The sequence below is a fragment of the Phymastichus coffea genome, unplaced genomic scaffold (genome assembly GCF_024137745.1).
Source record: "Phymastichus coffea isolate CEN01 unplaced genomic scaffold, Cenicafe_Pcof_1.1 PCOF00007, whole genome shotgun sequence".
Lineage (NCBI taxonomy): Eukaryota > Metazoa > Arthropoda > Insecta > Hymenoptera > Eulophidae > Phymastichus > Phymastichus coffea.
This window is the reverse complement of record NW_026706818.1, coordinates 4,910,198-4,926,569: the sequence shown is the minus strand read 5'-3', so window position 1 is coordinate 4,926,569 and position 16,372 is coordinate 4,910,198. Positions and strand designations below refer to the sequence as shown.

The window sequence follows — 16,372 nt, the reverse complement described above, 5'->3', positions numbered from 1 at the left end:
AAACGAGCAAAGGAGTGGATAGGTGGGGTTGATCCCACTCCTTCATCCAATAACCCAAACCCCGTCAAAGAGATCTCGCGGCCTCCGCCAACACAGCCTACGCCGTTAACGGCGAGCGTGTTGGGCGTCGAGGACGAGAACACCATTGCTGGCGCCAAAGACGAGCGTGGCGGAAAAGTGCACCCGGAGAAGAAAGGTTTCGACGCTGGTAAAGCCACAGACCCTGGACCAGCCGAGGCGGTGACGTACGGATCACACACGCCCTCGGGGGCACGGGCTAAGGCAAATAAACCGTCGAAGAAAAACCTCAAGGAAACTCCGATCGTCCGAACCAAAGGGTCTCGGACGACAAGTAACGTCACTCGACCACGCAAGAGCACAACGGTTAGCGCTATAACAAATAGAGGGCAAAGCTGTGGAGCCGTCGAAACTGTTTCCCGATATTCCCCGGAACAGGAGACGCGTTGGTGGCTACCGGTGAAGATAGGGGACTTCCAAATACGGGCCCTCTATGATCCGGGAGCTTCCACCACAGCCATGGGTAGTAATGCTCTACAAATAGCGACTGTGCTAGGCGTCAGATTAGATACCACCCACGCGGGAACAGCAGGATTACCAGACGGTCGGAAGTTAACGATCGTCGGTCACGCTATGCTACCTTTCACCGTGGGAGGATTGACGATGCCGACGAGGGTAGCCATCCTCCCTACCCTCGTCGAAGAATGTATTTTAGGAGTGAACTTCGTCAGGTTGTTCAGAGCGGTACTTGATCCAGACGATAACACGTTACTGTTCAAGGGATCGCAGGCCAAAATGGAGCTGGAAGTAGCTAGTTTGGAGGCTGGTCCGAGATTAGCCACAATCGGACTAGCCGAGGTTACGGCTACACAACAGACCATGCTGCAGAAGACCATCAACGAGGCCCTATCCCGAGCCCCGACGGGCTTGGGATGTGCGGCAGGCATCGAGCACGAGATTCGGGTCGGTGATACGAAGCCGATTAAACAGCGTTACTATCCAGTATCGCACAAGGTCGAGTAAGAAATGCATAGACTGGTAAGGGAAATGTTGACCCAAGGGGTAATCGAACCAGCCGACAGTGGCTGGTCGAGCCCAGTGGTCATGATACGCAAGAAGGACGGCTCATACCGATTTTGTATTGACTTCCGAAAGGTCAATAAAGTCACAGAGCCGAATGCGTATCCCTTGCCGTTTATGCAAGATATACTAAGGCGTTTGCGAAATGCGCGCTATATATCTACGCTCGACCTCAGTAGCGCGTATCACCAGATCCCACTCAAGATCGAATCTCGGCCGATTACGGCCTTTACCGTACCTGGACTGGGACATTACCAGTTCGTACGAATGCCGTTCGGTCTCTCGTATGCCGGTGCCACCTTCCAACGGTTGATCGATAGTGTGATCAGTCCCGAACTTGGCGAATTCGCCTTCGCCTATTTGGACGATATCATAGTGGTATCGTCCAGTTTCGAGGATCACCTACGACACTTAAAAACCGTGTTGGACAGGGTGTGCGAAGCCGGCCTCTCGATCAATCGAGAGAAAAGCGTCTTCTGCAAATCTGAAGCCAAATACCTCGGCCTGCTGATCAACCGCGAAGGGATCAGGCCAGACCCTGAAAAGGTGCGCTCGATCATGGAGTACCCAAGACCAGGAAATGTACGACAGCTGCGCACCTTCCTAGGGGTAGCTTCGTGGTACCGCAGATTCTTGACCGACTTCGCCACGCACGCTCAACCGTTAACGAGGTTAACAGGAAAAAGGAGCGAATATGTGTGGGGAGAGGAACAGGAACAAGCCTTCGCCAAAATTAAGGCACTCATGATGTCCGCACCGTGCCTGGGATTACCAGAACCAGATGGGCAGTACGTGCTGGAGACAGATGCTAGCGCTACCGGAATCGGGGCCGTCCTGTTACAAAAGACAGGAGACGGCGACCGAATCATAGAGTACGCTAGCAGAGTCCTTAATCCGGCTGAGCAAAACTACTCAGCGACGGAGCGCGAATGCTTGGCGGTCGTGTGGGCCATCCAAAAGTTTCGCCCATACATCGAAGCGTACCCGTTCAGGGTGGTGACTGATCACAATAGCCTGAAGTGGCTATACAACCTGAAGAATCCGATTGGACGTCTCGCCCGATGGGCCTTACAACTTCAAGGCCATACTTTCGAGATCGAATACCGAAAGGGGGCAGACAATGTATTGCCCGACGCCTTATCACGCGCTTTCGAGCCCACGAAGGCAGAGGTTGGCGCAATGGACCAGCCGAAGCCAAGGGACAGCGCCTGGTACACGGATCAATTCCGACACGTCGAGAGTCAACCAGAGCAATATCCGAATTGGAAGGTTGTCGGCCGGGTGATGTATCACCGAAAGCCGAATCAGGATCATCCAGGAGGAGATCAGTATGGCGACGAATGGAAACTCGTCGTGCCCCCAGAAGAACGCAAAGCGGTGCTGTTCGAAAATCACGACCTAGAGACAGCAGGACACTTAGGACGCGAGAAGACCTTCGCCCGTGTCGCCCAGTCCTATTACTGGCCGGGAATGTACTCGGATGTGAAGGGATACGTCCAGAAGTGCCAGGTCTGTCAACAGTGCAAAGTCGAGCAACGGCCACCGCGCGGGCTCATGCGGGACCGAACATGGTCCATGCCTTGGCAAGTGGTCGCGGGCGACATCGCCGGACCCTTCCCAAAGAGCCCACGAGGGCACGAATACGTCTTGGTATTCATCGACGTATTCACACGTTGGGTCGAATGTATACCCATACGTAGTGCTAACGGCAAGACGATCGTGAAGGAACTTCGGGAACGAGTAATCCTACGTTTCGGCACACCCAAGATCTTCTTGTCTGACAACGGCACCGAGTTCCGCAATCAGTTGGTGGACGGGTACCTGAAAGATCAGGGGATAAAACGAACCTTCACCCCAACCTATACCCCGCAGGCTAACCCTACGGAGAGGGTTAACCGTACCCTGAAGACGATGATAACGTCGTATCTGCAGGGGAATCATCGGGAATGGGACCGAGCGCTACCCGAACTCATGTTCGCGCTGAATACGGCCGTCCATAGTTCCACCGGGGTTAGTCCGGCCATGCTCAATTACGGTAGACAACCGGGAGCCCCGAATACTCTCCGGAAACGGATGGACGAGCTCGCCGAACAGGAAGAGAGTTTGCTTCGAATCGGACAATGGAACGAGCACATGCAGAAGAGCCGTTCCGCCATTCAACAAGCTCACGAGAGCGCCTCGGATGAGTCCCTGAGGCAGTCTAAGTACTACAATGCCAAACACAGAGACCACAGGTTCAAAGAAGGTGATTGGGTGTGGAAAAAGAACCGCGTACTGTCCTGCGCGGCACAGGGCATTTCCGCGAAACTAGCACCCAAGTTCATCGGCCCCTTTATCGTCACAAAGGTACTCGGCGCCAACTCATATCGCCTCGCCAACCAACAGGAAGAGGTCGCAGAGCTAATACATGCTAAGGACCTCAAACCCTACTATGGACGAGACGACGACATACCGGCAAATGGGCCACGAATGCGAGATGACGACGAGACCTCTACCACCGAGGGAACCGAGGCGATGAACGTCCCGCCTAACGCGAGCGATACATCGATACACGGAAACGGGAGCGCCGACACTTCAGATAATACACTCCGAAATGACGACGCGACAACTCCGAAATCACCTCGCCGTACTCGCCGAAATCCCCCCAGCCGAGTCCCACTAGATATTCCTCTTACTAACCCGACGAAACGCCCACGAGGAAGACCTCGTAAGTCCGCGCGAACTACACACACCACACAACATCGACAAACGACACGAGCCCCTCCTCCCATCATCGAGAAGAGGAAGAGGGGCAGACCACCGAAAGCGACAACCGTGGATGCATGATACACGGCGAACGAAGGACCTGGGAGACCTACGCCAAGGACCCCACCTTCGATTCCGGCGACGAAGGCCCTGGGCAGCCGAACAGGCGCCCACCTTCGATATTCAAAGTTATTTTTAGGATACTAACTCGCCGGACATTTACAGGATGCAGATTACTCTCGATCAGTTCGAGCAAGCGGCAGCCGCCCTCATCGGCTTGGACTTAGGTCCCGCCGTCGAGGGGGTGGTTCATGCCGCGCTCCACCTGCTTGGCCAAAAGAAGGAGGAAGAGGAGCGAGCACGGGTGCGAGCTCACGAGAGCTCGTCATCCGTGCTCATCGAAGAGCTCCCGGCCGACGAGCCAACCGCGATGCCGTCGAGGACCCATGGCATCGCGCGAGACGACACCACGCCACTGCCCGGACCACCAAAGGGACTAATTCCCCGGAAAGTCCCGACCGCGACCATAGGCACCCAGACGGAGGAGGGTGCCACCGACGCGACCTGGCGCCCCAGGTTTACCAGCCAGACACCCCCGTCTGGCGGGCGGACCTGGGGAGACATCGTCGAGGGGTTGAGGGAAGTCGAGCGCGGCTGGACGACCCTCAACACCCTCCAGCGCACTGTGTACGCAGAGTTCGATGCGTACACAGCCGCGGGACACCACCCGGAAGACTTGGACTATTGGGATAAGGTGGTGTCCCGCCGTCGCCAGTTCGCGTCGGCGATCAGGGGCGTACAGCAGCGCCTCCGCCAGGCCCTCGAGGGCCCGGCGAGTGTCAACGCCGACAGCCTCCCCCAGTCTCCGACCGCCGGGGCCAGAACAACGTCCCCGGAAACCAGGTCGGGAATTACGCCGCACCAGAGCTCGCAAGAAGGCGGGGTAACCCTGGTGGTTAATGTGGACGGGAGCCAAGGCGGTCAGACAACGGGGCCCATCCACATCAATGTGGTTCTGGGCCCCTCGGGTGCGGATTCCACGGTCGAAAGACCATTGTGGTCCGCCCCGAACCGTAGGAACGGGTTGCCTCTGACCCCCCGAGAGCGAGGGCTCCCACGGGGCACCCTCTCCCGCGCTCAATGGGAGGGGTGCAACGTATGCCACTACCCCGGGGTGACTCGCACGGACCGCTGCCCACGCGTGCGACAACACGCCGACCTGGTCCAGGAGAGGCTGGGGTGGGAGGCACGCGGCCGACCTCCATTGGACGACCAGGGCCAGGAGATACCGCCGGGGCCAGCTAGGTGATGATGTCCTGCCCCCGTGGGCAGGACCACCGATACATCGCCCTGTCGTCCAATAAAACTTAAATTTGCCATTACTCGGACTATGATTCTTTATTATCCTTCCCCTTATCCTCCTCGGAAGGTATAGCGCTAACGGGATCATCGTCAAGGACCCCATAGGTCCAGACTGGAAGGGGGCTGTGACGGTAAACGTCAAGTTAGCGCTAATTACTTAATCTTATTGTTGTCCGTGAGGGCAGCACCTCCCGGGGGGGACAAAAATATGTAACGAAGGAATTCGGCACGCGAGCAGACGGAACGCGCGCGACAAGATTTGAACCAGTGAAGCATCGACTGTAGTTGAGTCCGCCCGCTTCTGTTATTGCCGCCGCCGATTTACGTACCCTAGCCATCTGTACGCTTCGTGTGATAGCCGCCAGTGATCCAGGACCATAACCACCGAGGCGTTGTCCAGCTTCGAGCCAGCGGCCAGACCCAGGGAGAGTGTGTAAGGTTTCGCCATCGAGGGCGAAACCAGTGCGTGCGCGCGTTCGCGACTCGCGAATATCAAAAACAATAAGCGACTGTTCCGTGTTGTGCGAGTTGCTGTGATTGTCTCCGATCTCTCACGATTATAAGGTAAGCTGGCCAGCTTAATTACGCGATCGGAATTGCATGTCGGATAAATAACTTTCGGTATTCGATGCGTGCATGTAAGGCTCTAATATCAGAGAGCAGCGAGCGTACCGGCAAAGCATGTTGTCGATGAGCGAGCGTGCGTGTAAACAAACGCGCGGGCCGACCTTTGTGAGTTAGAAAGATAATAAAGCATCCGATCTATAATACTAACAAGTGTTTTCGTTGATTCTCCCCTCACATAGCTTCCACTCAATTTAGTTAGGTTATAGACGATAATCTGTTGACCGGCGTATGCTTTCTCGTGCTCTCCCGTATTAGTAGTGAGCATTAACGATTCACGCGTGTCCCCTTAGCATAATCACGCGGCATAATTATTAAACGGTCACACCCCGTTACATGGCGCCCAACGTTAAAGAACCTACGGTGTTTTTGATTGTGCAAAACACAATTTGGTGGCTGGGGATGATTCCGCAAGCGCGCATTGCATCCACTGATTGCCGGTGACACAATGCGCAATGAGAAAAATCAATTGTAAAAATAAAAGTGTTTAATAACAAATTATGCACGTATAACTGAAAATTTCATTCGCGCGGCTATGTTCAAATGGACGTAGGGGTGGCTAGGGGTAGTTTTGCAAGCGCGCATTGCATCCACTGATTCTCAGTGACACAATACGCAACGAGAAAAATGAATTGTAAAAATAAAAGTGTTTAATGACAAATTATGCACGTATAACTGAAAATTTCGCTCGCGCGGCTATGTTCAAATGGACGTAGGGGTGGCTGGGGTAGTTCCGCAAGCGCGCATTGCATCCACTGATTGCCAGTGACACAATACGCAACGAGAAAAATCAATTGTAAAAATAAAAGTGTTTAATAACAAATTATGCACGTATAACTGAAAATTTCATTCGCGCTGCTATGTTCAAATGGACGTACGGGTGGCTGGGGATGATTCCGCAAGCGCGCATTGCATCCACTGATTGCCAGTGACACAATACGCAACGAGAAAAATCAATTGTAAAAATAAAAGTGTTTAATAACAAATTATGCACGTATAACTGAAAATTTCACTCCCGCGGCTATGTTCAAATGGACGTAGGGGTGGCTAGGGGTAGTTTCGCAAGCGCGCATTGCATCCACTGATCCTCAGTGACACAATACGCAACAAGGAAAATCAATTGTAAAAATAAAAGTGTTTAATAACAAATTATGCACGTATAACTGAAAATTTCATTCGCGCTGCTATGTTCAAATGGACGTAGGGGTGGCTAGGGATGATTCCGCAAGCGCGCATTGCATCCACTGATTGCCAGTGACACAATACGCAACGAGAAAAATCAATTGTAAAAATAAAAGTGTTTAATAACAAATTATGCACGTATAACTGAAAATTTCACTCGCGCGGCTATGTACAAATGAACGTAGGGGTGGCTGGGGATTATTCCGCAAGCGCGCATTGCATCCACTGATTGCCAGTGACACAATACGCAACGAGAAAAATCAATTGTAAAAATAAAAGTGTTTAATAACAAATTATGCATGTATAACTAAAAATTTCACTGGCGCGGCTATGTTCAAATGGACGTAGGGGTGGCTAGGGGTAGTTTCGCAAGCGCGCATTGCATCCACTGATCCTCAGTGACACAATACGCAACAAGGAAAATCAATTGTAAAAATAAAAGTGTTTAATAACAAATTATGCACGTATAACTGAAAATTTCATTCGCGCTGCTATGTTCAAATGGACGTAGGGGTGGCTAGGGATGATTCCGCAAGCGCGCATTGCATCCACTGATTGCCAGTGACACAATACGCAACGAGAAAAATCAATTGTAAAAATAAAAGTGTTTAATAACAAATTATGCACGTATAACTGAAAATTTCATTCGCGCTGCTATGTTCAAATGGACGTAGGGGTGGCTAGGGATGATTCCGCAAGCGCGCATTGCATCCACTGATTGCCAGTGACACAATACGCAACGAGAAAAATCAATTGTAAAAATAAAAGTGTTTAATAACAAATTATGCACGTATAACTGAAAATTTCACTCGCGCGGCTATGTTCAAATGGACGTAGGGGTAGCTAGACGTAGTTCCGCAAGCGCGTATTGCATCCACTAATTGCCAGTGACACAATACGCAACGAGAAAAATCAATTGTAAAAATAAAAGTGTTTAATAACAAATTATGCACGTATAACTGAAAATTTCACTCGCGCGGCTATGTTCAAATGGACGTAGGGGTGGCTAGAGGTAGTTCCGCAAGCGCGCATTGCATCCACTAATTGCCAGTGACACAATACGCAACGACAAAAATCAATTGTAAAAATAAAAGTGTTTAATAACAAATTATGCATGTATAACTGAAAATTTCATTCGCGCTGCTATGTTCAAATGGACGTAGGGGTGGCTAGGGATGATTCCGCAAGCGCGCATTGCATCCACTGATTGCCAGTGACACAATACGCAACGAGAAAAATCAATTGTAAAAATAAAAGTGTTTAATAACAAATTATGCACGTATAACTGAAAATTTCACTCCCGCGGCTATGTTCAAATGGACTTAGGGGTGGCTAGGGGTAGTTTCGCAAGCGCGCATTGCATCCACTGATCTTCAGTGACACAATACGCAACAAGGAAAATCAATTGTAAAAATAAAAGTGTTTAATAACAAATTATGCACGTATAACTGAAAATTTCATTCGCGCTGCTATGTTCAAATGGACGTAGGGGTGGCTAGGGATGATTCCGCAAGCGCGCATTGCATCAACTGATTGCCAGTGACACAATACGCAACGAGAAAAATCAATTGTAAAAATAAAAGTGTTTAATAACAAATTATGCATGTATAACTAAAAATTTCACTCGCGCGGCTATGTTCAAATGGACGTAGGGGTGGCTGGGGATGATTCCGCAAGCGCGCATTGCATCCACTGATTGCCAGTGACACAATACGCAACGAGAAAAATCAATTGTAAAAATAAAAGTGTTTAATAACAAATTATGCACGTATAACTGAAAATTTCATTCGCGCTGCTATGTTCAAATGGACGTAGGGGTGGCTAGGGATGATTCCGCAAGCGCGCATTGCATCCACTGATTGCCAGTGACACAATACGCAACGAGAAAAATCAATTGTAAAAATAAAAGTGTTTAATAACAAATTATGCACGTATAACTGAAAATTTCACTCGCGCGGCTATGTTCAAATGAACGTAGGGGTGGCTGGGGATAATTCCGCAAGCGCGCATTGCATCCACTGATTGCCAGTGACACAATACGTAACGAGAAAAATCAATTGTAAAAATAAAAGTGTTTAATAACAAATTATGCACGTATAACTGAAAATTTCATTCGCGCTGCTATGTTCAAATGGACGTAGGGGTGGCTGGGGATGATTCCGCAAGCGCGCATTGCATCCACTGATTGCCAGTGACACAATACGCAACGAGAAAAATCAATTGTAAAAATAAAAGTGTTTAATAACAAATTATGCACGTATAACTGAAAATTTCACTCCCGCGGCTATGTTCAAATGGACTTAGGGGTGGCTAGGGGTAGTTTCGCAAGCGCGCATTGCATCCACTGATCTTCAGTGACACAATACGCAACAAGGAAAATCAATTGTAAAAATAAAAGTGTTTAATAACAAATTATGCACGTATAACTGAAAATTTCATTCGCGCTGCTATGTTCAAATGGACGTAGGGGTGGCTAGGGATGATTCCGCAAGCGCGCATTGCATCCACTGATTGCCAGTGACACAATACGCAACGAGAAAAATCAATTGTAAAAATAAAAGTGTTTAATAACAAATTATGCATGTATAACTAAAAATTTCACTCGCGCGGCTATGTTCAAATGGACGTAGGGGTGGCTGGGGATGATTCCGCAAGCGCGCATTGCATCCACTGATTGCCAGTGACACAATACGCAACGAGAAAAATCAATTGTAAAAATAAAAGTGTTTAATAACAAATTATGCACGTATAACTGAAAATTTCACTCGCGCGGCTATGTTCAAATGAACGTAGGGGTGGCTGGGGATAATTCCGCAAGCGCGCATTGCATCCACTGATTGCCAGTGACACAATACGCAACGAGAAAAATCAATTGTAAAAATAAAAGTGTTTAATAACAAATTATGCACGTATAACTGAAAATTTCATTCGCGCTGCTATGTTCAAATGGACGTAGGGGTGGCTAGGGATGATTCCGCAAGCGCGCATTGCATCCACTGATTGCCAGTGACACAATACGCAACGAGAACAATCAATTGTAAAAATAAAAGTGTTTAATAACAAATTATGCATGTATAACTAAAAATTTCACTCGCGCGGCTATGTTCAAATGGACGTAGGGGTGGCTGGGGATGATTCCGCAAGCGCGCATTGCATCCACTGATTGCCAGTGACACAATACGCAACGAGAAAAATCAATTGTAAAAATAAAAGTGTTTAATAACAAATTATGCACGTATAACTGAAAATTTCACTCGCGCGGCTATGTTCAAATGGACGTAGGGGTGGCTAGAGGTAGTTCCGCAAGCGCGCATTGCATCCACTAATTGCCAGTGACACAATACGCAACGAAAAAAATCAATTGTAAAAATAAAAGTGTTTAATAACAAATTATGCACGTATAACTGAAAATTTCATTCGCGCTGCTATGTTCAAATGGACGTAGGGGTGGCTAGGGATGATTCCGCAAGCGCGCATTGCATCCACTGATTGCCAGTGACACAATACGCAACGAGAAAAATCAATTGTAAAAATAAAAGTGTTTAATAACAAATTATGCACGTATAACTGAAAATTTCACTCGCGCGGCTATGTTCAAATGGACGTAGGGGTGGCTGGGGATGATTCCGCAAGCGCGCATTGCATCCACTGATTGCCAGTGACACAATACGCAACGAGAAAAATCAATTGTGAAAATAAAAGTGTTTAATAACAAATTATGCATGTATAACTAAAAATTTCACTCGCGCGGCTATGTTCAAATGGACGTAGGGGTGGCTGGGGATGATTCCGCAAGCGCGCATTGCATCCACTGATTGCCAGTGACACAATACGCAACGAGAAAAATCAATTGTAAAAATAAAAGTGTTTAATAACAAATTATGCACGTATAACTGAAAATTTCACTCGCGCGGCTATGTTCAAATGGACGTAGAGGTGGCTGGGGATGATTCCGCAAGCGCGCATTGCATCCACTAATTGCCAGTGACACAACACGCAACGAGAAAAATCAATTGTAAAAATAAAAGTGTTTAATAACAAATTATGCACGTATAACTGAAAATTTCACTCCCGCGGCTATGTTCAAATGGACGTAGGGGTGGCTAGGGATGATTCCGCAAGCGCGCATTGCATCCACTGATTGCCAGTGACACAATACGCAACGAGAAAAATCAATTGTAAAAATAAAAGTGTTTAATAACAAATTATGCACGTATAACTGAAAATTTCATTCGCGCTGCTATGTTCAAATGGACGTAGGGGTGGCTAGGGATGATTCCGCAAGCGCGCATTGCATCCACTGATTGCCAGTGACACAATACGCTACGAGAAAAATCAATTGTAAAAATAAAAGTGTTTAATAACAAATTATGCACGTATAACTGAAAATTTCACTCGCGCGGCTATGTTCAAATGAACGTAGGGGTGGCTGGGGATAATTCCGCAAGCGCGCATTGCATCCACTGATTGCCAGTGACACAATACGCAACGAGAAAAATCAATTGTAAAAATAAAAGTGTTTAATAACAAATTATGCACGTATAACTGAAAATTTCATTCGCGCTGCTATGTTCAAATGGACGTAGGGGTGGCTAGGGATGATTCCGCAAGCGCGCATTGCATCCACTGATCTTCAGTGACACAATACGCAACAAGGAAAATCAATTGTAAAAATAAAAGTGTTTAATAACAAATTATGCACGTATAACTGAAAATTTCACTCGCGCGGCTATGTTCAAATGGACGTAGGGGTGGCTAGAGGTAGTTCCGCAAGCGCGCATTGCATCCACTAATTGCCAGTGACACAATACGCAACGAGAAAAATCAATTGTAAAAATAAAAGTGTTTAATAACAAATTATGCATGTATAACTAAAAATTTCACTCGCGCGGCTATGTTCAAATGGACGTAGGGGTGGCTGGGGATGATTCCGCAAGCGCGCATTGCATCCACTGATTGCCAGTGACACAATACGCAACGAGAAAAATCAATTGTAAAAATAAAAGTGTTTAATAACAAATTATGCACGTATAACTGAAAATTTCACTCGCGCGGCTATGTTCAAATGGACGTAAAGGTGGCTAGGGATGATTCCGCAAGCGCGCATTGCATCCACTGATTGCCAGTGACACAATACGCAACGAGAAAAATCAATTGTAAAAATAAAAGTGTTTAATAACAAATTATGCACGTATAACTGAAAATTTCACTCGCGCGGCTATGTTCAAATGGACGTAGGGGTGGCTGGGGATGATTCCGCAAGCGCGCATTGCATGCACTGATTGCCAGTGACACAATACGCAACGAGAAAAATCAATTGTAAAAATAAAAGTGTTTAATAACAAATTATGCACGTATAACTGAAAATTTCACTCGCGCGGCTATGTTCAAATGGACGTAGGGGTGGCTAGAGGTAGTTCCGCAAGCGCGCATTGCATCCACTAATTGCCAGTGACACAATACGCAACGAGAAAAATCAATTGTAAAAATAAAAGTGTTTAATAACAAATTATGCATGTATAACTAAAAATTTCACTCGCGCGGCTATGTTCAAATGGACGTAGGGGTGGCTGGGGATGATTCCGCAAGCGCGCATTGCATCCACTGATTGCCAGTGACACAATACGCAACGAGAAAAATCAATTGTAAAAATAAAAGTGTTTAATAACAAATTATGCACGTATAACTGAAAATTTCACTCGCGCGGCTATGTTCAAATGGACGTAAAGGTGGCTGGGGATGATTCCGCAAGCGCGCATTGCATCCACTAATTGCCAGTGACACAATACGCAACGAGAAAAATCAATTGTAAAAATAAAAGTGTTTAATAACAAATTATGCACGTATAACTGAAAATTTCACTCGCGCGGCTATGTTCAAATGGACGTAGGGGTGGCTGGGGATGATTCCGCAAGCGCGCATTGCATCCACTGATTGCCAGTGACACAATACGCAACGAGAAAAATCAATTGTAAAAATAAAAGTGTTTAATAACAAATTATGCACGTATAACTGAAAATTTCATTCGCGCTGCTATGTTCAAATGGACGTAGGGGTGGCTAGGGATGATTGCGCAAGCGCGCATTGCATCCACTGATTGCCAGTGACACAATACGCAACGAGAAAAATCAATTGTAAAAATAAAAGTGTTTAATAACAAATTATGCACGTATAACTGAAAATTTCACTCGCGCGGCTATGTTCAAATGAACGTAGGGGTGGCTGGGGATAATTCCGCAAGCGCGCATTGCATCCACTGATTGCCAGTGACACAATACGCAACGAGAAAAATCAATTGTAAAAATAAAAGTGTTTAATAACAAATTATGCACGTATAACTGAAAATTTCATTCGCGCTGCTATGTTCAAATGGACGTAGGGGTGGCTGGGGATGATTCCGCAAGCGCGCATTGCATCCACTGATTGCCAGTGACACAATACGCAACGAGAAAAATCAATTGTAAAAATAAAAGTGTTTAATAACAAATTATGCACGTATAACTGAAAATTTCACTCGCGCGGCTATGTTCAAATGGACGTAGGGGTGGCTAGAGGTAGTTCCGCAAGCGCGCATTGCATCCACTAATTGCCAGTGACACAATACGCAACGAGAAAAATCAATTGTAAAAATAAAAGTGTTTAATAACAAATTATGCACGTATAACTGAAAATTTCATTCGCGCTGCTATGTTCAAATGGACGTAGGGGTGGCTAGGGATGATTCCGCAAGCGCGCATTGCATCCACTGATTGCCAGTGACACAATACGCAACGAGAAAAATCAATTGTAAAAATAAAAGTGTTTAATAACAAATTATGCATGTATAACTAAAAATTTCACTCGCGCGGCTATGTTCAAATGGACGTAGGGGTGGCTGGGGATGATTCCGCAAGCGCGCATTGCATCCACTGATTGCCAGTGACACAATACGCAACGAGAAAAATCAATTGTAAAAATAAAAGTGTTTAATAACAAATTATGCACGTATAACTGAAAATTTCACTCGCGCGGCTATGTTCAAATGGACGTAGGGGTGGCTAGAGGTAGTTCCGCAAGCGCGCATTGCATCCACTAATTGCCAGTGACACAATACGCAACGAGAAAAATCAATTGTAAAAATAAAAGTGTTTAATAACAAATTATGCACGTATAACTGAAAATTTCACTCCCGCGGCTATGTTCAAATGGACTTAGGGGTGGCTAGGGGTAGTTTCGCAAGCGCGCATTGCATCCACTGATTGCCAGTGACACAATACGCAACGAGAAAAATCAATTGTTAAAATAAAAGTGTTTAATAACAAATTATGCACGTATAACTGAAAATTTCACTCGCGCGGCTATGTTCAAATGGACGTAGGGGTGGCTTGAGGTAGTTCCGCACTCTCGTCTTTTTTATACTTATACTATAGGATATAATAATTACTGCCAATCATGTATTTGAGTATAATATTCGTGTAAAAAGAAATTGTGGGCGAAATACTCAATTTTTCGCCTGAGAGGCTACTTTACCTCATAGGGGTGACTGAGGGTAGTTTCCGAACATTCAAACTATTTGTAGTTTTTCGCAACACTATAATAGATGACGTACCTAATCGCTTGCTCATTAATATTTGTGTAATGACTTGCTGTATAGGTAGGTATGGGAGAGACAGTTGCATAATAATTAAGAGTAGTTTTAAAGGGTTGTAATTAAGATTGGACAATTTTTCTAGTTAATATATCGTTATTGTACCATATTGATTCAATAAATATCGAGTTGAACGCTGATTTCGAAATTTGAAATTTTCGTTCAACTCGTACGTTCGGAACTTCATACTCATTATTTTTCACCACTGCAAAAAAATTACATATCTTTTTCGAGTAGGTACCATCGATAAATTGATAAAAAATCATTTTTTTCAGCTAACCTCGCGCGAGTCGAACGATTTTCGGTAATCGTTGCAATACATAAATATTATCGTGTTTGCAACAAAAAATTCATTCTACAAATACTTGAAATATTCAAGGGTAAAAAATACCCCTTTAAAACTGCTCAGGCTCTTTTTGAAAAGATATTAGGGTGATATTAACCTCAGAAATCGATAGATCAATCAAAATTACCAACAGAGCTATGTTTTGATCTTATTTTTTTTAATCCGCCCGAAAATATTGAGGGTCAAAAAATATCCGCGTCAGCACTAATAGGTTAAATAATATAGTTTTGAAAAATTGATATCAATTGTGTTATCAGTAGCTATATGGAGCTTGAAGGTTTGATAAAAAAGGCATATTTTGTTCACGAATTTTAAAGAAGTGAGTAGTCGAAAAATTTTTCAATTATTTGTGCCATTATTTTGTAAGAACAGACTTATAAAAAGAATATCAAAAGTACAACAAGATTACACCATTTCACAGTTGAAAATATAACTATAGGACATTGTAATGTAAAAAGAAATAATAAACCAGATTTAATAGTTCGCTTATTTTATATTATTTTGCCAAAATATTGCAAAAAAAAGATAATTTTATATAATTCTGACTACACCTTTAGAAAGAACAATCCGGAAAATAGTTAGACAGTCAATTCTTAAACTTTTCGAGTGATGTTTTCATAGTAAAATTTTTTAAAGTAAAGAATATGTAGTTGATAAAAGTAACCTTGTGACGTTAATGGGTTAAAACATTTGCGACGGAGGTAAGCAGTTTGCTTGCTCTTCGTCTGCTGTTCCTCAATTCCCCCTGCTCTCGACAAGGTATAGTGGCCAGCATTGGGCACATAGTGAAAATACGCCTAACTACTGGCCTTTGCTTCAGCCATCAATGATTACGGGGCGATGCCGAACAAGCCCGAACTTGAGTACCTTGAGGAAGCAGTGAAAGAAAAAATGGCAGGTTTAGGCAGGCGTACGACGCAGGACCAATTAGTGTTCTTTATCGCACGCAGACTAATAAGTAAGTCAAGAGGGAGTGAGAGAGAGAGAGCACGTCGAGTAAGCCGCGGCCAGCAGTCATTAAGGAGTTCAATCATGAGCAGTCATTAAGTTCTGTCATGAGTTCCTTGACGTAAGAAGGTAGAGCAAGTAGCAACGTTCAGCAACATAAGATTTTTTCGAAGATATTGATGATACATTTTGAATAATTTATTCTTGTTAAGTCCTAAACTTGGTAGTCCAGATTTATTATTATAATATATAGTTCTCACGTGAATAATATAACGACTTATTTATAATCTATTTCAACCCGGATCGCCGCACGTGTTCTCCACTTGTGAGTTTTCACGGGCTCTGGGGCGAAAGGTCAGAAGATCGAGACTGTCCGAACGAGCTGATCGAGGCGGCGGTTAGCCTCGTAACGCAAGGAACATCCTTTCTTTAACGGGTGA

General features: G+C 45.6%; 1 protein-coding gene across 4 annotated transcripts in view; it reads left to right on the top strand.

Moving 5' to 3' along the window:
- The window catches only part of LOC131669076 (glutamate receptor ionotropic, kainate 2-like), a 1,402,504-nt gene that overhangs the window by 253,382 nt on the left and 1,132,750 nt on the right, over window positions 1-16,372 (top strand). The gene's annotated exons all lie outside the window — the stretch shown is intronic.